This window comes from Nelumbo lutea, chromosome 5 (genome assembly GCF_056320005.1).
Source record: "Nelumbo lutea isolate HS-2025 chromosome 5, American lotus-T2T, whole genome shotgun sequence".
Lineage (NCBI taxonomy): Eukaryota > Viridiplantae > Streptophyta > Magnoliopsida > Proteales > Nelumbonaceae > Nelumbo > Nelumbo lutea.
In genome coordinates this window covers 59,347,856-59,369,204 of record NC_142688.1, presented here as the reverse complement: position 1 = coordinate 59,369,204, position 21,349 = coordinate 59,347,856, and the positions used below count along the sequence as shown (strand labels likewise).

Below are 21,349 nucleotides of genomic sequence, written 5' to 3'. Positions count from 1 at the left end.
TGGCTCTCCACTAGGGAGCTCGTCACCAGGTAGCTCTCCACTAGGGAGCTCGTCACCAGATAGCTCTCCACCAGAGAGCTCGTCTCGTCACTAGGTAGCTCTCCACCCGGGAGCTCGTCACTAGGTAGCTCTCTACCGGGGAGCTCGTCACCAAGTAGCTCTCCACCAGGGAGCTCGTCACCAAGTAATTCACCACTAGGGAGTTCGCCACCAAGTAACTCATTAGCAGGCAATTCGCCACCAGGGAGCTCCATCATCCTTTAAATCATAGACCACCTGAGAGCAAGTCAAATGACGAGATACTTAGATAAAAAAATGATACATCATAAAAATTTGGTATGTGACCAAGATCATGCAACATGCATTTTTGCGTATTACACAAAATCACGATGAGTTCTATCATCAACAAAATATATCATATCGTTATATTGGTGCAAGTTGGTCCAAATTTCATCTTGGAATAAGCTCTTGTTAGTTGAAAACTTGAATCACATGTAGCTACGCACTCTATATTAGTGGTGAAAGGTAGATTTACCATTCTTTCATTTTTCCTGCAACTTCTTCGGATGTGGGTGCTTTGAATGGTTGGTAGTTAAAAATTATTCTGTATGTGTATGGCTCAGACTTAGGATTAATGAAAAGTATTTTTTTATATATTCTCAATATCTCCTCAAACACAGATGGATATCGAGTGAATAAATTTATGAGATTCCTAAATCTGATTGCTTACTCTCTCTAAGAAGAAACGCCTGTAAACTCAAAAATTATTAAAAAGGCTCTGTTTGGGAGGAATACAAATACAAATTAAAATCTACAGGGCAAATACAAGGTTTAATCTTTGCCATCTCTACATCCGATTACTGAATCTTCCTTTTCAGTCGAATCTATTCGGAGCAAGAACCACGAGAGTTGCACAGGCAAGGGTTATAGCGGCAAAGAGGATTCTTGAAGTGGCCAGAGTACAGAACCGAAGAGGGTTGCAGCGGCAGGAGAGGATTGCGATTCGCGTCACGACGCAGTATATCGGTGGGGGGAGAGACTTGCAGCGGCTGGATGGAATGAAAATAACTCTCGGCGGTGGTGAAGGGGCGGTGGGTGGAGAGGGGAGGGAGAAGAAGAGAACTAAGGGTTAAACAAATTTGATAAATACTTAAAAGTCCACACCGCCCGTTAGCATATATTTTCCGTTAGTTTCGAAGTGAGTGGGAGAACATAACCTGGTTGAAAAGTATTGGATGGGGGACAGACAATTTTATCTCTGGAGAGACGATCGGAATTCAATGAGACAATAGAATTTCTTTAGGTGTCAATCCAATACCTATCTTAACCGGTTAAATGAGTTTTGAAAAGGATTCTTTAGGTGTTATTTAATTTTTTTAACGATAAATTTCTTAAATTATTTTTATAATTTAATTAATTGAATAAGTGTATTCTTACTGTTTGAAAATTGATTAATGCTATTTCTATTATTTCTAACAATTGATTAATATTTTTCTTAGTGTTAGTGTTCATTAACAAAAAGATAAAAAAGATTATTTTATCTTTTATTTTTTTTCAAATTTTCAAAATAAAAAAAATAGAAAAAACAAAACCCTAAATTTAATTCGAGGTAAAACTTTGCGCTAAGGTATGTTTAGATTCCAATTAGACGCGAGAGAACATCCCCTCTCCGTGTTTCAATCAATGTTAGAAAAGCAAAATAAAAATAAATTAGGGACGAAATAAAAGAGGCATTTTCCGCTTCTATCTTCCTGTCGTCGCATCCTATTTTTCTTTCTCCTAACCTTCCAATCGCAGAAGACAAAGAAAAATTTCAGGCTTTCGTTGTTCAGGTTGAAAGCACTTCTCCATTCCTTTTTCAGTTTAACGATTTTTAATCCCGTACCTTTTTCTTTCATTTTTTAAGCATCTGTTTTTATTCCTTGATTGTTATTACATCCGTTGTTGAATCTGTTTCAATCGGTGTATTATTTCTGTTTCTAACATGAATTCAATGGCTGTAGGTTGGGATTTGGTCATAAAGATGAATTTTTAACAATCACGGTTGATCTGAAGAACGAAAATCCTAGCGAGAAAACCTAAAATGGTGATGTACAGCAGCAACGTCGTATGTGGGACACACATTACCAGTGAAGGTGCAGGCCGATGTTGAGCTTCAGACTTCAGCTCCATTACTCCTCTGTCGTCTCAGCACTCGGCACAACTAACTCAAGGTGAAGTCAATTGTAGTTAAATTAGATGTTAACCTTTGAATTGAGACTTGGGACATCTCGTGGATCGGGAGATATACGTGATGAGATGATTAGAACCGTTGGATCTATATTAAATTTCCTTATAATTTTTAATAATTTAATGAGGAGAGAGAGGCAATTAAGAGCCGGGGTGCCGGAGATGCCAGTGCTGGTGCTGGTGCTGGTGTTGGAAGTTATTTCATCAAAGTCGATGCCGGTGCTGGTGCTGGTGTTGGAAGTTATAATAAGGGTAAATTCGGTTTTTTTGAAAGTTATAACATTCATATAATACACATTTGAATGGTTTATGACGGAACATTAACGGTAAGAGAAGTATTAGTCATTAGTCAATTTTCAAACAATAAGGATACACTTAGTCAATTAACTAAACTATAATGGTAGTTTAAGAAATTTATCTTTTTCTTTATCAATTATTCAAACATTGACAAAAAATTAAGAGTCCTAAGTCCTTGTCTCTTTTATTCAAGAAAGTTGGGGTCTAGAATGTCAACTGCGACGTAACCCCAACTTTATTAAATAGAAGAACCAAGGATTTGGGATTGTTAATTTTTTTTTTTTTTTTCGTCAACATTTGGATGGTTGATAAAGAAAATTAGATGGCACTCGAAGGGTATTTGTATCTTTTTCAAAGACCAATTAACAGCTGGTTAACGGTAGGTACTAGATTGATACGTTTTGAAAGTTTGGTTACTAAATTGTCACATTTTAAAGTTCGGAGACCAAAGTGGCACTAGGCTCAAAGTACAAGGAACTAATCGAGAATTTTTCCTAATAATAATAATAAAAGAACAAATTTCTTAAACTATTCTTTTGACTTAGTTAATTGACTAATTCTATCATTACTGTTTATATATTATCTTAGAGTACCTTTTAAGTTTTTGGACAATTGACCAACTCTACCCTTATCATTAGTGTTTTCTGTCAAAATTTGTATAAATGTGACATAAATATTTTTTTAAAACCTAATATTACCTTTTGCCCTTCTTTTGTAAGACAGATAAAAACCTCCGCTCGTAAACAGGACTGTTACAGTGTGGTGATCGTTTGTTTGCTCACAAAAAACGACAACAAAAAATTTCAATTTTCTTTTCATATACAAATTTTGCTTTAAGATCTTCACTGCTAAAGCTTCCATGGTTTTGGGTTCGAGAACCGTGGCTTGGACCTTGTAAGATATCAGCTACATGCAACAAAATCCTCCATTGTCCTCTAAAATACAAAAATGATTCTAGTTGAACGAAAACAGGCACCGGGACTTGGACTTGTAAGATATTAGTTGGAAGCAATCGAATCCTCCCAAGCATGAAGTTGGAGGCAAACCAGATGCTAAGATATCAATTGGAAGCAAACCCACTACTGCAGCAGTAGGACGGGAGAGAAGATGTCTAGGCTCTGTTTTCTTTCCAAAACATCCCCTTTTCCATCTTCCATGAGGTTTATTGGTTTCTTTGACTTGTCATCAATGAATTTTGTGCATTTTTTGGGAGCCAAAAGATATATCATTTCCTCAGTGTACAAATAGAAATGTAACCTTCATGTTGTACTTGGTGTTGCTGCTCGGATTAGCCGAGGGCAACGACGTAAATTTGCCTCCAAGTTTCGAAGGCAGGTTGAAGGCTTTGAGGATTCAGAGGAGGGTAATCCAAGACGAAGGACTGTAGGTTGAGGCGGGATGCTCCCTTCTCTATACGGTAGAAGTCGAGGATTGCAGGTCGTCGGCTCAGTGGCGAGATTTCTGAAGATCCGTGGTACTACAAAACAAGATGTGTCAAAGGCCTTGGGTGGAGACCCAAGGCAGAGGCTCCGACGCTCAAGTTAGTATGAGGTGTAAGGTGGGGGAAGGTGTAGACGAGGTCTAGATGGTAGTCCTCGAATGCATTGGGTCCCTAGGAGTAAATGCTAATGAAGCGAGGTAGGTGCAATGATTTAACTCAAGGCACTAGAAGTAAATGAGATTGTTGTATCTGAATTATGGATCTAGATCCCTTGTCAAGGGAAAGTTACCTCATATTTATACTTGAGCAAGCTGGAGGTAGGTGGAGATGAATGCACCAAATGAGAGTGGTACGAAGTCAGGCGACAGGTCATTGCGAGTACGTCCAACTGCTCCGCGGTTGGCTCCATACGGAGGCAATAGGGCTTCCGCCTATTGTGGTTGGCGTTGTCAAGCGTTAGTGGGCTGGGCCTCCCAGCTCGTAATGGGCTAGACCTAGCTAGCCCCATCACTTGCCCCCCACTCCCGAGGCCGAGGCGAGGTCTTGACTTCGGCTAGTAATGGAGATGATAGTCGAGGTAAGGCCTCGACTTCGATCGTCAGAAGTAGCAATCATTATGCCTTCGGATTCATCAACCGAGGGGTATTCTGTAGTGGCATCACTTTCACCTCGTATGTGTCTTCCCTCCTCATCCCTTCGGAGATACGTGTGGCGTGGATGCGTCGGGTTAGTGGGGATGGTCCGTATCATGTATGGTCAGGGGTCCATCATGAGGAAAACGGTCACCCTGATAGGTGCGCATTTATCGGGCTTAGCGGTTTGCTCGATAGGTCACGATGGGCAGGCCCCACGGTTTGCTTGGAGGGTTGCGGCGAGTGAGCGTTTTTCCAGTGTCATTTCGTCTTCCGAGGGCATGCGTTGAGAGGTGCAGTATAGCTGGTTCGCAGAAGCGGAGGGTCCCTATGACCATCGGATCCGTAGTGACCTAAGCCGTTGCTCGGGCGTCGTTTCGTCCTCTGAGGACGAGTGCTGGATGGTGCATTATGGTTTGATGGTGGAAGCGGAGATGCCTCAACCATCGGATTCAACAAGATCTGGGCCATCCATTTTCCTTTAAATAGGGGTCCTAGTGTTAACTTTCCCTGTCATTTAAACTTAGGTGCTTTCTGTCGAGTGAACGTAGCTCTCAAGATCTCAATCCTTTAGGACATTCCCAGGTTCTCAATCCTTTAGGACACTCCGTCTTCACCTTCTTCACCGTCTAGGTAATTCAAATGTCTTTCTTAGACTCCGACCCTGAGTGCCATGAACTCCCAAACACTTCAGGAGGGAGCTCTCCTCAAACTCCTTCCCCTCTCTCCTCCTTAGGTTCTTTGGCCATAGCCCCTCTTCGGCAGGAGGTAGCTATATTGAGGGAAAGGGTAGCCTCGGGGGGCACTAAGGGCTGTTGTCGGGGCAATGACTCTCCCCATGAAAGCACCGTGCTGGTGTCACCAAGGGAGCTCAAAGGGTCTCCTCTAGCAGAGGAAGAAGATGGTGTAGAGCTCGCCACTGGACCGGTGGAAGGAAGTGCTGCTCGAAGGGTGGCTGACGCTAGTGTCCCATGCTCAGAGTTTGATAGCTCTTTAGATGTGGGCTAGGTCAAATCCCTAGAAAGGAGATTCCACATACCCTGGTCCTATGATCTTAGAGTTCCCGACGTAGGTGACCGATTGTGGACCCCTGACGAGGGGGAAATCTATGTCTACCAGCATTTTTTAGAGTATGGCCTTAGGTTTCCCCTCCCTGCCTTAATTTCTAAGTTATTGGAGTTGTATGGTATCACTATCAATCAACTCGTCCCTAATGCCCTTACGACCATCATGGCGATGTTAGTGTGGGCTCGGCTTCGGGATGTGGAACTGACATTAAAAATGTTTCGTGCTATGCTCGTGCCGACGAAGCATGCTTCTGAGGTCAATATGTATTGCTTCCATCCACAAAGAGGGAAGTCGGTGCACAACCCCTCGTTCGTCCATGGGTGGAAGGACAAGTTCTTCTACGTCTCCTGCCCCGAAGACTAAAGGTTCAGGTCTAATTGGGGGGAGGCCTGTGTAGTCATTGAAAGATGTCTCCCTCCGCTCCGAGATGAAGAGGCTGTTGTTGTGGCTCATCTTCTTGTGATGGGGACATTCCAGGTGAAGCTGTTGGTGGAGGAGGAGGTCCCCCTAGTGTTCACTGGGATTAGTCCTGCCCCCCTCGGTAGGAGAGATTTTGTAGTCACTTAGCACGCCTTCCACGCCTTTATCTTGTTATACTGACTGTCTTCTTTTGCTATTCGTAGAAGTGCCAATGGACACTAAGCAACAATTGCTCGAGAAGGCCCACGTGAAGCAGGCTGGGAAGAAAGCTAGGGCACAGATGCTGAAGCGGCCCGGTGAAGAGGTTGCCCCCCTGTCTCAGTGAAGGGGGGAAATCAGCAAGTCCCCGCCAAGGGGAAGCAACCGGTGGTGACACCCCAGGAGCTCGCCGGTGGGGTGAAGAGGCCCTTTGAGGGTGCCAAGAAGTCAGTGGAGGCGCCGAAGAAGCCAACTAGGGGGGCCAAGTTGTCAAAGAAGCCCATGGAGGGGGCCGAGGTGGGTCGAAAGAGGCCTGTTGCAGGCACGCCGAGGGAGAAGCTGTCGCAAAAGGTAGCCAATTCCAAATGCCCGACGGAAGAGGTGGCGAGGAGATCCACGCTTGAGGAGCATCCATCTGGGCCTTCTTCAACTCTACCATCAGTGTAGGAGCTCCCCGAGAGAGCCGAGGGGGCCAACAAAATATTTCGTCCATAGTGGTAGCTTTGAGAAGGGAACTCCATCTAGGACGAGGGGGTCAGCCAAGACCTGGTGAGCAAGGCGATCTTGCCGAGGGACCGCTACCACTTGCTGTAGAGTAACCCCAAGGCCATCTACGACGAGGGCCTGTACCATATGGCTGAGGTAAGACATGTACTTTTTATTATTATTTTTCTGTTGCTCTATATCTTGTGTATTTCCTCCTCTTCTTCCTCTTTAGTTTACTAACTGGCTCTGTTGCAGGCCTACCTGCACTTCGTCAATTTGGGGGACCAAACAAGGCTGGCGATCTCCCGCATCGACAAACTGGAGAAGAAGGACAAGCTCTAGAAGTCCGCTGAGGAGAGGTTCTAGAAGGAAAGGGAGAAGCTCCAGAAGACAGTTGTTGCTGTTGAAGAAAAATATCAGAAGTTTAGGAAGGCGTTCTTGGGCGAGCAATCAGTTCGGGAGCACCTCGAGATACAACTGAAAGTGGTGCAGCAAGGTCTTTCCAAGAAGCAGATGAAGAGAGTTCGTCTGGAGAGCATTGTCTCCGAGGCGGAGAGGCAGGCAGCTAAGGCTAAAGGAAGGGCTGTCGAGGAAGAGAAGAAGGATGCCGAGGCCATGACATCGGTAGAGCAGGCTAATAAGGCAACAATCAAAGCAGTGGAGGCATACAAGAAGTCATCCGATTATCTGGATGTGCTCGCGAAGTAGGCACTCCTGCAGGTGATGCCAAATTTTGACATCGAGAGGCTATAGGTAATCCTAGATGCTCCCAATGAAGCCTAGTCTACTGATGACTTTGCTGCTGGTGGTGAGGCCTAGGTATGGATCTCCCCCCCCCCCCCCCCCCCTTTTGTTTTTTGTTTTTCAGCTGTTGTGTTTTGTTTTGTTTTTTTTCTCTTCTCTCTTTTTTTTGTTATTGTACATATGTTTGGCCTACAAGGCCTTCAAAAAACTTTTTGTAAAGGTAATATAGGAATATAATGATGAATGAAGCCATTTTTTGCATATGTTGTGCCTTTTGTTGTTGTCTTTTTCCTTCTTCTTTCTTCTTTTTACTTCTTCTTCAAAAGGTCCTTGCCCCTCCAAACGACAAGACCACAATACAAAAAAACATGTATAGTTCGCTCAAAGCACGTATAGTTTGCTTGTATGCTCGCTTTAAGTGGTTAAGGCATTGGGAGTTGAGGTGGGGCCACACGTCCAAAGTGAGGCTCACCCGGCTCTAGAATTCCTTCAAGTGTTAACTTAGACAAGGTTGAGGTGACCTGGCACCATTACCGAGGTATATCGTCGAGGTACTTGGGAGGATGAGGAGCCGAGGTGCAGCGGCACCACCGGGGTGTTGTTCACTTGGCTCGTTTCCCACCAATTGTTTTCCTGAGGGAAGGCTAAGGCATCCCATCAGCAAAGCTTAGGTATCCAAGGGGATCATCATGCTCTACGGAGGTGACTAGGTGTGTAGAGCCTCATTTGCCCTAGCGTGCCGAGGGGGCCACCGTCCATCAAGGAAGTGATGAGGCATTAAAGGCGTCGTTCGCCCTGGCATGTATGCTTCTGGTGAAGTGCTCATCCGAGGGTCGTCACATTCTTTTGAATCGGTCTCTGAGCGCTCGTCCCTCGGAGGAGGTTTTGCATGTCGGCAAATCATGAAGCCGAGGGTTTTTGAGGATTTAGGGCACATTCGTTCAATATTGAGGCGAAGAAGAGGTCACTTAGCCATAGGTAATTACATTTATTGAAAGTACATTCAAAGGTTCTCCGAGTTCCATGTTTGGGGGACAGGTCTTCCATGCGAAATGTTCCGGGGCCGAGGACTCGCTTAACTTTGTAGGGGCCCTCCTAGTTGGGCCCAACTTTCCTACTCTGGGTTTGGGGACCATGACCTTTCTGAGGATGAGGTCCCCTTCTCGGAGGTGTCTCTCCTTTACTTTTGAGTTGTAATAGCGAGCTACGAGTTGCTGGTAGGCAGCTACCCTGATCTACGCCTGCTCCCGAGCTTCTTCCAGTAGATCCAGGTTGTCTATAAGGGCTTCGCCATTCTCTGCTTCATTGTAAGCTTTGACTCAAAGCGTTGGCTGGCCGATCTCTGCTAGGATTACCGCTTCTATACCATAGGTCAAGCTGAAGGGAGTTTCTTCCGTGGTCGTCCAAGGTGTGGTTCAGTATGCCTAGAGTACACTGTTCAGTTCATCAGCCCATAAGCCTTTAGCTCAGTCTAATCTCGTCTTCAGTCCGTCTAGGATGGTTCTATCGGTGACCTCGGCTAGGCCATTTGTCTAGGAGTAGCCTACCGAGGTGTATTGTTGTTTGATGCCGAGGGAGGCACACCACTCGCAAAATTTGGTGCCATCAAACCGCTTCCTATTGTCGGTGACTAGAATGTGAGAGAGGCCGAAGCGACAGATGATGTTTTCCCAGAAGAAGCTCTTGATCACCCGAGCTGTGATAGTGGCTAAGGGCTCGGCCTCAACCCATTTGGTGAAGTAGTCCACAGTGATGATGAGGTACTTCCTACTCCCGTTGCTTGTGGGAAAGGGTCGAGGAGGTCCATTCCTCATTTTGCGAAGGGCCAGGGGCCGTTGAGGGCTAAGAGGGTTATTGCAGGTTGATAACATATGTTGCGTGCCTCTGGCATTGATCACATCTTCGCACAAGTTCGGTTGCATCTTTGTGAAGTGTTGGCTAGAAATATCCAAGTCTCAATGTCTTCTAGACGAGGGCACTACCACCGAGGTGGTTTTCGCAGATGTCTTCATGAATTTGTCTAAGCACGTACTCCCCCTCCTCGGGGCAGGGCCATCGGAGGTAAGGAAGGGTGAAAGATCTTCTATATAATTTTCCTTCAAGCAAGGTATAGTGGGCCACCTAACATCAGAGTCGTCTAGCCTTGTTCTTGTCGTCGAGCACCTGTTTCGTCAATAGGAAATTGATGATGGAGTATATCCATGATGGCTTGACCTCTATTGGTAGTACTTAAGCCTCTTCAATGGACGACTAAGTTAGCTTCTCCATGCAAACTATGTGGCTGAGGACCGTGCCTGAGGTGCTTGCCAGCTTGGATAGGGCATTGGCCCTCACGTTGTCATCTTATGGGACTTGCTGCAGGGTAAAGCGATGGAAATGGTGGACTTGCTCTTGGACTTTGACAAGATACTTGGACATGCTTTGCTCTTTGGCTTTGTACTCGCTGTTCACCTGGTTTGCCACCAACTGAGAGTCGCTGAAGACTTCGACCTATGAGGAGCCGATGTCCTTAGCCAGTTGCAGCCTGACGAGGAGGGCCTCGTACTCGGCTTCATTGTTGGATGTTTGGAAGTTGAACCTCAATGCGTACTCAAGGGTTGAGTTGTCTGGGGTAAGGAGGATAAGGCTAGCGCCGCTTCCTTTGGCATTGGACAACCCATCCACAAAAAGCTTCCAAGCAGGGGGAGCATCTCCAGCTAGGCGCCCTTTTCCCGGTTCATCTTATAGGGTCCAAGGGAGAGCTCTATTGATGGTGCACTCCGTCACAAAATCTGCAAGGGCTTGTGCTTTGAAGGCGGGCCTCGGCTGGTATGATATGTCGAATTCAGAAAGTTCGATGGCCCATTAGATCAGATGCCCCAAAGTCTTGGGCTTGGCCAGGACAGCTCTGAGGGGCTGATTTGTTAACACCGTGATGATGTGAGCTTAGAAGTATGGCCTAAGCTTTCTGGCTGAAACCACGAGAGTGAAGGCCAATTTCTCCACTTCGGGGTATCTGGTTTCAGCGTCGCACAGTACTTTGCTAACATAGTATATTGGTTTCTATGCTCTGTCTTCTTTGATTAGGACAAAGCTGACTACTTCATCCCTGATTGATAGGTACAAGTATAGAGTTTCTCCTAGGGCTGGGTGGGCCAGGAAGGGAGGTGAGGTAAGGTATTCCTTGAGTTCGTCGAAAGCTCGTTGACATTCCTCCATCCACTAGAATTCTTTCAGTTTCTTGATGGCTCGAAAGAAGGGAAGACATCAATCAGCTAACTTTGACATGATGATGAAACCTAGGAACTTGCCTCGTTGAGTGACGATGAAACCTAGGAACTTGCCTGAGGTCGAAGGTCTCAACCACACTTGTCATAAGGTTCATGCATGAGGCTAAGCAATTCAGTCGGTGAAGGAACCTTATGACAAATAGCCCGCCCTGGCCTCAATGCCTCAATCAAACTTGTTGGGATTTAACTTCATTTTAAACTTTTGCAGAGTGTCAAAGGTCTCAACCAGGTCCAAGGTGTGCGCTTCGGCTTTCACGCTCTTCACCACCATATCATCTACATAGGCTTCAACGTTCCTCCCCATCTAATCCTTGAACACTTTGTTAACAAGACGTTGGTAGGTAGCTCCTGCGTTTTTAAGCCCAAAGGGCATCACCTTGTAGCAGTATGTACAATGTCCGATGATGAATGAGGTCTCATCTTCGTCTTCGGGGTGCATCTTTATCTAATTGTATCCGGAAAAGGCATCCATGAAGCTAAGCAATTCATATCTTGTAGTGGTGTTGATAAGGTGGTCTATTCTTGGCAAAGGAAAACTATCCATAGGGTAGGATCAGTTGAGGTCTGTAAAGTCAATATAGCTTCACCATTTCCCATTAGCTTTCTTAACCAAAACCACATTCGACAGTTATTTAGGATAGTATACCTCTCTGATGAATTCAACGCTTGTCAACTTCCTCTCCTATGGCCTTCCATAGCTTTGGTGCGAAGTTCCTCTTCTTTGGACGAAAGGCCTAGAGTTCGGGTCCACGCTCAGTCTATGAGTAATGACCGAAGGGTCAATTCCGGGCATGTCAGCAGCGGACCAAGCAAAGATGCCAGCGTTAGTTTTGAGGAAACTTACCAATTCGAATAGGCTCTCTAGGGGAAGGTTGGACCCGATGCGAACTATCTTCTCAAGCTTGTTCTCATCCAAGGGAACCGAGACAAGGTCCTCGGTCGGTTGGCCTCGGCTCACTGGCTCCTCCTTGAGGTAAGGCTCTCAAGTGGCAATGCTTCTTTGTTCTTGCCCTTCAGCGCCGCCACATAGCACTGACAGGTGATATGCTGATCCCCCCCCTAACAATTCCGATGCCATGCTCGGTTGGGAATTTGAGGGCAAGGTGGTAGGAGAACATGGCAGCTCACAACACATGAAGGGTTAGTCTCCCCATGATTGCATTGTAGGGGGAGCCAATCCTCACGACAAGGAATTCCGTCATCCTTGTCACCTGTTGAGGCTCGGTTCCTACAATGATCGGTAGGGTGATCTTTCCTTCTGGCCTAACGACATTGCCGGAGAAGCCGACCAGTGGGACATCAGCGGGCTGAAGACGCTCTAGCACTATCTTCATCTTTTCAAAGGCTTCATAGAAGAAGATGTCTGCCGAAGAGCCACTATCAACGAGAATCCTCTTGAGTAGGAAGTTTACTACTACGACCAAAATCACCAGCGTGTCATCATGGGGGACTGTAATCCTATTAAGGTCCTCATTCGTAAAGGAGAGGTCCTCGTGTTACTTTGACCTCTTAGGGATTGGCCCTCGGACATTCAACTGCCTAGCATTGGCCTTGTGGGCTGAGATCAAGGCTCCACCCGAGGCTGAGCCCCCGATGATGACGTCGATGACTCTGGTGACCTGTTGGTGCTGTTGCTATTGATGGAAGGATGAAGCGCCGGCTTTGCCCCTGACGAACTGCTTCAAATGCCCGTGGCGGATGAGGGACTCTATTTTGTTCTTCAACTCATAAGAGTCCTCGGTGTTGTGGCTGATGCCGCGGTGGAACTTGTAGTACATTTTTTGGTTCTTCTTCATTTTCTCTGTCCACCTCACAAACTTCTCCTTGCCTATTTGCATCAAGATCTGGATCTGGGAGAAGTTGAGTGGCGTATATTAGTTGTATGCTATGGTTGGGGCTGATGGCTTCCTGTTATCTCGTCGCTATCACCTCGGCAGTCTTCATTCTTCCTTTTCTTCCCTGATGGCCTGTCATTGCGTTTGGTTTCCTTCTCCTAGTGGTCCCCGACCGAAGCCTCTTCAGCTGCAATGTACTTTTGGGCCTCTTTAAGGAACTCCAACTTTGTCTTCAGTGGGGTCTTGGCGACCGAGCAGTTGAGGGTAGAGCCAGTTCGGAGTCCGTTGATGGCAGCGTGCATTGAGACCATGGGGTCAAGGTCTCTGACCTCGAGCTCTTCTTTTGTAAAGCAGTCGATGTAGGACCGCAAGCTTTCACCCGGTTTCTGCTTGATGGACATGAGGGAGAAGACGCTCTTTTGGCACTGTCCACTGCTAATAAAGCGGGTGAGGAACATATTGGTGAACTGCTCCCACGAACTGATTGACCTCGGGGGGAGGCTGGAGAACCAGCGGCGTGCTGCCCCCTTAAAGGTATCATGAGTGCTCTAAAACTTTTCAGATGGTCATCAGGGTTTGAGGAGCCGTCGTACATCTTCAAAGTAGGAGCCTTGAAGTGTGGGGGTAGAGGCTCCAAAATGATTTCTGGGGTGAACGCAGCCATGCGGCTGGTGGAATTGCCATGACTAGTGGAAGTGTTAACTCGACTCTCCTTGACTTGGCGGAGCTCATCTCTAATGGCCCTGAGTTCGACACGCAATTCGGCTAGCCCCGTATCGGTGGGGGTGTGAGCTCTGCTTCTTTTGTAAAGCAGTCGATGTAGGACCGCAAGCTTTCACCCGGTTTCTGCTTGATGGACATGAGGGAGAAGACGCTCTTTTGGCACTGTCCACTGCTAATAAAGCGGGTGAGGAACATATTGGCGAACTGCTCCCACGAACTGATTGACCTCGGGGGGAGGCTGGAGAACCAGCGGCGTGCTGCCCCCTTAAAGGTATCATGAGTGCTCTAAAACTTTTCAGATGGTCATCAGGGTTTGAGGAGCCGTCGTACATCTTCAAAGTAGGAGCCTTGAAGTGTGGGGGTAGAGGCTCCAAAATTATTTCTGGGGTGAACGCAGCCATGCGGCTGGTGGAATTGCCATGACTAGTGGAAGTGTTAACTCGACTCTCCTTGACTTGGCGGAGCTCATCTCTAATGGCCCTGAGTTCGACACGCAATTCGGCTAGCCCCGTATCGGTGGGGGTGTGAGCTCTGCTTCTGTTTTCATGAATTCGGTGGGTGTCAAATCAGATTCCCGAGTACTCCAAGGTCGGTCGTGCACTCCCCTAGGAGCGCAACGATCGTTCAGAACGTCTCATAGATCCGAGACTAGAGGTGGAGTGGCGTGACGTCGGCTCCCTTCGGCGGCGGTGATGCTGCTCTAAAGGTTGGGGACTATCTTTGGATCGAGTAGGAACTTCTTCTCTTCGGCTGGGAAGTCGGGTATTCCTCCGAGGTGAACTAGAGGGTTGGCTATTTCCCGACTCCGATTGCTCAGCCAGCTGATTGTCTCCCTGGCCAAGGGCTGGGGGCTCGATGTGCTCATATCAGCCCTGGTCCTCTGACACCCCAGCGGGGCGGTTGCCTCAAGAGGGACCTCCTGCTTAGGGGTAGACTTCTTCCATACCTTGAGTGAGGCGGTCTAAATGATCAATGACAACCTAAAACTGCTCGTAAGTGACCAAGTTCTAATTATTCCTGGTTCTTCACGCCATGACTTTCGAACTTTGGAGGGCTTAGAAAATTTTCTTCTTGCGAGTTTTAAGGAATCGTCTTAGCAATGCTTCCCACAGACAACGCCAATTGTTACTGCTTAGATTAGCTGAGGGCAATGAGGTAAATTCGCCTCCAAGTTCTGAAGGACGACTGAAGGCTTTGAGTATTCAGAGGAGGGTAAGCTGAGGCCAAGACAGGATCTTCTCTTCTCTGTATGGTAGAAGCCAAGGACTGCGGGTTGTCGGCTCGATGGCAAGATTCCTGGAGATCCGAGGTACTGCAAAACAAGAGATGTCAAAGGCCTCAGGTGGAGACCCAAAGAAGAGGCTTCGACGCTCAAGTTAGTATGAGGTGTAAGGTGGGAAGGTGCAGACGAGGTCTAGATGATAGTCCTCGGGAGCACTAGGTCCCCAGGAGTAAATTGCTAATGAAGCGAGGTAGGTGCAATGATTTAACTCAAGGCACTGGAAGTAAATAAGAGAGTTGTATCTGAATTCTGAGATCTGGATCCCTTGTCAAGGGAGAATTACCTCATATTTATACTTGAGTGAGTTAGAGGCAGGTGGAGATGAATGCAACAAATGAGAGTCATACGAAGTCAGGCGATAGGTCCTTGTGAGTATGCCCAACTGCTCCTCGGTTGGCTCCGTACGTAGGCAACAGGGCTTCCCCCTTGCTGTGGTTGGCGCTGTCAGGCGTTAGTGGGCTGGACCTGGTTAACCCACATCACTTGGCATTTTGAGCTTTACGTAGGCTCAGAATTTGTCGAACAGCTCTAGGAATAACACCCGCATCGCTTGGTAAATCCCCATTCTCCAAAGACAGAAAAAGCAAGTAGAAAGAGGCTCCCAAATTCACATGTATTCAGATGAGAAGGCTTCGAGCCAGCCATGACCGTTAGATGTATCAACCTTGTGAATCATCAGAGTAACCGTCGGAGAAGTATTTGGAGCGGCGATGCTTTCACATATCGGAATTCGATCGGAAGACTTCTGATGTATCAGTCTTGCCGCGCCATGACTGACAGGTGTATCAATCTTGCAAGTCATCGAGGGAACCGTTGGAGAAGTATTTGGAGCGGCAAATACTCCCCTCAGCCAAACACAACACCACCCGGATCTTATCCCATTTGAGCCTCAAGCACAGTGGCGATGTAGATTGAAAAGACAACAAACATAAATGGATCCAACTGAAAATAAAGACGGAAACAGAGAGGGAGCAATGATATGTTTTTTATTTTTGAAAATTTTCATTTATTGTGTTTTATTTTGAAAATTTAAGAAATAATAGAGGGTAAATTTGGCATTTTGTTTTTCTGTTAGTATTTATCCATGATGTCAATTGTTAAAAACAGGAGGAATGGCTTTAAGACAAATACGGTAAAGGTAGAATTAATCAATTAGCTAAACCATAAAAGCAGTTTAAGAATTGTTATATATCAAACTGGGTAATGGGTCTTACAGTTACTTCTAATATTGTCAATAAAGGAGAAAACCCTGGGTGTGTTCAACAATCGAGAAACCGAATGTAAAACCTAATTGCAGGAGCGAGCAATGTTTGAGAATACACAATCGTTTCTGTCTATCCAAACGAAATACCACACAACAACAAGACAACCATTTTTATTTATTTATGTATTTATTTTGCTAGGTTAAAAACTACTTAAATTACGAAACTAATGAAGTGATACATATAACAGGTTCTAGCCAGGCTGGTGGTGATCCCCACCAAAAGGACCTAGACCTAAAGCTTTTTTTCTTTTTTTTTGCCGCTTTTGGTATGAGCACAAACAGTTTTTGCTCTAGGCATATTTACAAAATTAACATAACAAAAACTATTCACAAAAAAAGATATTTTATTTATTTACCCAGTTCAGAAAGATCCGGTCCCACGAGATCCATTGCACACCTCTACTAAGGCCCCAGTTTCACGGGAACAGGGGTGTGGAATCGGAATCAAAATGGGCTATTTTAAGTCCAATTGTTTGGTTGAACGGAGTTGGAATTCTAGTCTCATTCCTGTTGGAATGGCATTCCCCCATTTAAGGGAATGACCATTCCCTAGCCCTCTATTGGGAATGAAATCTCATTCCTACTTATTCCAATTCTCATTCCCATTCCTGTCGGAATTAAGACTATGTTTGGTTTGAAAGGAAAAGGTAGGAAAAGACAGCGAAATCAATGCAAGGGTTGTAAAGGTTTCCCTACCTCTTCCTACATTTTCCTTCAAACCAAACATAGGCTAACAAACTATGGGAATAGACGATTCTAATTCCAGAGGATTTTAGTTCTGATTCCAATTCTGATTCTGACTGTGAACCAAACGGACCCCAAATTCTTAGGCTCTGTTTGGAAAGGTTGCAAATACAAATATGTAGAGTGCAAAACTTTGTATTTTGTATGTATTTTCATTGTACATATTTGTATTGGCACTCTTTCCTAACTAAGCCTTAGGTCACGTTTGGTTCATGCAAGTAGGGGCTTGGAATTGAAATCGGAATGGGCTATTCTAATTCCAACTATTTGGTTGAGTGGAATTGGAATCCCATACTCATTCCTATTGGAATGGCATTCCCCCATTTGAGGGAATGGTCATTCCCTGCCCCTCCCTTGGGAATGAAATCCCATTCCTACTAATTTCAATTCTCATTCCCATTTTTGTCTGAACCAAACAGACTACGGAAATGGACCATTCCGGTTCTGATTCCGGAGGACTTCGATTCCAATTACGACTGCAAACCAAACGAACCCTTAGTCGGATATTATGTTGATCGATTTTCATCTTTGATCTTTTGCCATTGATAAAGCTTTCAAGACAATCATGCATTCTGCTTCAAAAGGATTGGTGACTCAAGTTAAGCATACTCCTATTGCCATAAGAAGTTTTGAATCTTTAGTGTAGGTACATATCCCAAAAGAAGCAGTTGAATTCTTATCCATTCGTCTATCACAAACAAGAATTAGGCCCCATTTGGTTCATGGGAATAGAGGTTTGAATTGGAATCGGAATGGGCTATGTTCCGATTCCAACTGTTTGGTTGGGCAAAATTGGGATCACATTCTCATTCCTATTAGAATGGCCATTCCTTTAAATGCCCCTCCTTTGGGAATGAAATCCCATTCCTGCTAATCCCAATTCCCATTCCCATTCCTATCTAAACTAGACAGACTATGGCAACAGACCATTTCGATTCCAATTCCGATTCCAATTGCAAACCAAATGGACTCAAAGACTATTCGAATTCCTATGAAGTATTAAAGGAGGTGCGACTCTGCTTTTTTCCTTTTGTCATTGGGGGTTAGATTTACAAACTTTATTAACAGATTGAAGAATCCAATAATAAGATCTGTCCTTTGAAATGAATTTGGAAATCACATGAATCTAATAAAGGAAGTTTAGTAGAAAATAAAAAAGAAAAAGTAATGCAATAGATGAGTAAATAAGCAATAAATAATTAAGCTACGAAGTAAACTAACAAATACATAATAAAATAGATAAATTAATTGTAGTAGGGTTTTGGTAATGAATAGAATGAATTAATGAGAGTTAAATTTGAATGAATTAATGAGAGTTAAATAACAAATATAAATGATGCTTAAACTCAAATAAGAGTTCAATTATACCAAATGTTTCAAATATGGTTAGAATGGGGTCATATATGGAATTATGGATGCAAAGAAATTTAGAATAATTAAACAATTATAGTTAATTAAAACAATAGCCTTGAAATTAAACTATATATCACATAATGGATGAATAAAACCAAAGAAAACACCTAATCAGATTTTCCAAAACAAATTAAATTAAAGAAATGTGTACTTTGATTTATGCCAATGTATTGGTTTGAAGTAGAGATGTATGCAAATGTTATGTTTTAAAATTCAAATCTAACAAGTTTTCATCAAATTAACATGAAATGGTTAAGAGAATAAAAAGGGTTTGGAGCTTCCCTTATGCTTGAAGATGATACACAACTTTCCCTGTTGACAAAGTGGTTGCATACATTGATTTTCATCTATCAGTTTTGAGGTGGGTGGGCTGATGGTATTGTTGTAAAGTCATATGGGCAGCTATTATCGTTGCTTACATCAGAAAGATACAGAGGAATCATTTCAACAGGTGAGGTTGTAAGTACATGTAGGCAACGATCGTAGAATCGGGGATGAAGGTCATAATAATATAAAGGTAACCACTCCAAAACTTATGATGAAGGTTATGTGTCAGAAGGGTTAGAAATCATATTAGACATGATTAAACCAAGTCTAGCGATTGGTCAAATTATGATTTTAAAATCTGAAATTTTAGGATTGATCTTATACTAAACCGAGCAAGATTTGAAACCCAAATTAAAGCTAAATATACCTCATACGGAGACTATAGTGTGTACCTCCTAGAGTAGTAGTTCATGCCAAATATCAAACCCAAAATCAACTTTCAATTGAAGATTGTGCAGTTGTGTGTAAAGCCGATTCAGCAACACCATTTCAGCAAAACTGATTCCCAACTTGCTTGCATCAATGTGGCAGTGTGAACCTGATATCCTATAATGTTTTTCTTCCAAAAAAGAAAGTAAAAAACTGATAAAAATCAGCCCCTAACATATCTAGATGGAATTAGGGTTTCTGAGAAGCAAGGGAGAAGAGAAGAGAGCAAGAGAAGAGAGAACTTAGTGAATAGTCCCCCTAGCCCCCTCTTAGTCCCTTATATAGAGCTCTCCTAATCCTCTTAGGAGCTTATCCAAATCAGATTTGGACTAGGACTTTATCTTTAATTGATAAGCATTATTCTTTTTAGAGAATGGGTGCTCCATACCTAGATCTATACCTGTAATAGCCATCAACTCTAATAAGCAATCGGTTAAGTTTTCAAGGGTCCAAAATGCATGGCCATGAAGAGAAAAGAAGAGGGTGAAGAATGGTTGTAAAGAACGGTGGGTAGGAGAGGAGAAGGGAGAGAGAGAAACAGAGAGAGATCCCTCCCTAAGAAACCCTAGCGTTAAAAAGGAGATGTCAAGGAAGTGCTATTCCTTTTCAATAAAGTATTTATGATTTGTTAAAGAATCTATCAGGGTTTTGCCACGTATCTGATGAGGATCTTTTGGGATTGGAGTTTTCATATTCTCTAAGATTCTCACATGGGTACATTTCTAACTTCAGCCCCTTTTATGCTTGCCCAAAATCCCCTATGGGGAATGATTGCAAAGCCTTGTGATCATGCATTTAATGATTTTAACTTTATATGTAATGTTCATCCCAACTCGTATCATGATTACCTTTGTGTTATCAAGATCCTCATTATAATCAATGTGATGGTAAACTAAATGTACTTACATTAGCCCCTTGTTTATTTATAGAAGTATTTTGCCAATAAGCATTAGTTATCTTTTCTTTTAAGAGTGCTTTGAGATGTGATGGATGGATCCGGTGATTTTGTGATTTTTCTACTTTTAGTGCTTAAGGAATGGAGTTTTTGTGATTTCTTGCTCTTGGTGCTTAATGAATGAGTCTAGTGATTCTATAATTTCTAATCTTAGCACTTTGCCCCCCTTCTTATTGATAGAAGTGTTCTGTCAATAAGCATATGTTTCAAGGTTAATGTGGTTGATGTGTTGTTGGTAGAGCTACTAGTGGGTTTCCAAAACTAGAAAAATGTTCGAAGATAGTTTTAAAATATTACGTCTCTACATTTTGGTGAGTGAAGTATTTGGCAAGGGAGAAAATATGGTACAAAGGTGGTGTAATAAGAAGCCCTCCATTTAGTGTGCTGAATTTTGGAAGGAACACAATATCACTTTTGTGATGTGATTTGAGAATTTGTTGCAATTGTTTTGTTACAACATACCAATGATCTTGTAACAATAATATCGTGGATCATGATGCATATATATAGTTTTATTGGAATTATATGTGGGATATGTAGTCACGTAGTTTGGTCATTGTGTTGAAAGATTAACAATCATTTGAAATAATGCTTTCTCCATTAGACTTGGCATGAGATGGACGATGTCAGAGTTCACTAGTATCAAGTTCTTTTGCAACTCTTTGATTATAGTAAACTTTGTAGTCTGTTCTATTCGTATTTGTTTGTGATATAGACAGAGGTAAAGTGAATTACCGATATCTAGGATGGGTTACCCAAGGCTTCATAAATAATGTGCAATTCTTGGGGCTACCAAGGCTTTTGTAAAATAGTTTCCTAGGGTTGCTAGGGCTCAGTAAGGTATTCGCTTGGGGTTGGTAGGGTTTTACAAAATACCTGTCTGGGGCTTCCAGGGTTCTATAAGATTATCGCCTAGGGTTTCTAGGGACTTATGAAAGTAGCGCCTGGGCTTGTTAGGGCTTTATAGTAATGTCTGATGTTGTTAGGGATTTATGGTAATGCCTGGGATTGCCAAGGACTTATGAGATGGTGGCTTAGAGTTGCCAAGGTTCTATAAGAAGATCACCTAGGGTTGCCATGGACTTAGAAAAGTAGCGCTTGGGGTTGCCAAGGCTTTATAGTGATGCATGGGGTTGTCAAGGTCTTATAAAATTAGCACCTAGTGTTGCAAGGGCTTATTATAACCGGAGTGTTAGCCTAAAGGTGATGCCCGGGTCTGGTAGACCATGCCTGTAATGAATAAGTTACATCGGTGATTAGCATTTGTTACTTAAGACATTTATGTGATGTTGCAAGAAACATGTTAGCAAGTTGCAAGATATTTGATGGGTGGGTAAACACTTGTTTTAACATTCATTTTAAAATCCCTGAACAAATTTGAAATCATTCATTTTTTGCGAGGTAAAGGAGACCTAGGAGATGATGCTAAAAGTAAGTTTTGAACATTACTATTGGAAATATCATGTCGAAATTGTGTTTTTTGAAAATGATTTTGAAAAACAATTTCTTTTTTCATTTAAAGGCTACAATAATGTGTCTTTAGTTTGGTTAGTTGAAAAAAGGATCATAGTAAAATGCTGGAACCATGTAAGC

At 43.7% G+C, this 21,349-nt stretch overlaps 1 long non-coding RNA gene across 1 annotated transcript; it reads left to right on the top strand.

Annotated features, from left to right (window-relative positions):
• The first annotated feature begins 653 nt into the window (after positions 1–653).
• LOC148852637 (uncharacterized) lies at positions 654–7,772 on the top strand. Its single transcript, XR_016099994.1, has 3 exons — positions 654–1,832; positions 2,004–6,927; positions 7,027–7,772. It is a non-coding gene; the product is annotated as an uncharacterized LOC148852637 (long non-coding RNA).
• Positions 7,773–21,349: the final 13,577 nt, after the last annotated feature.